This window comes from Oncorhynchus kisutch, linkage group LG13 (genome assembly GCF_002021735.2).
Source record: "Oncorhynchus kisutch isolate 150728-3 linkage group LG13, Okis_V2, whole genome shotgun sequence".
Classification (NCBI taxonomy): Eukaryota; Metazoa; Chordata; class Actinopteri; order Salmoniformes; family Salmonidae; genus Oncorhynchus; species Oncorhynchus kisutch.
Genome location: NC_034186.2, coordinates 73,985,435 through 73,985,850, shown reverse-complemented (window position 1 = coordinate 73,985,850; position 416 = coordinate 73,985,435). Strand labels below are relative to the sequence as shown.

Sequence of the window (416 nt, the reverse complement as noted above, 5' to 3'; positions counted from 1 at the left end):
TCCCAGCCATAGCTCATCTTACCTCCTAATATCCCCTAGGTGCAATGGGAAACAGGTGTGTGAAGTGAACACTGAAGTCTTCCGTACTTCTGACCCCTGTGTTGGAATCTACAAATACCTGGATACCACCTACACCTGCCTCCCAGCAAGTCAGTCTGTTTCTATGTATAATACAAAATACTAAACCAGGCTAATGTCTGCTATGAAAATGTATGTATTTATTTATGTCTGCCCAGCAGTGGCCAGTGTGGGTGTAATTCCTGTTTGTTTGTCTTGGCAGCACGCAGCATCACGTGTGAAGGCTCTGATGCTCTACTAGAATGTGGTGAGGCTCTGATGTTCACCTAGAATGTGGTGGAAGCTCTGATGTTCTATTAGAATGTGGTGAGCTCTGATGCCCTACTAGAATGTGGTGA

At 45.2% G+C, this 416-nt stretch overlaps 1 pseudogene; it reads left to right on the top strand.

Moving 5' to 3' along the window:
- Positions 1–379: 379 nt before the first annotated feature.
- LOC109882037 (L-rhamnose-binding lectin CSL1-like) overlaps positions 380–416 on the top strand; it is a 19,943-nt pseudogene continuing 19,906 nt past the window's right edge.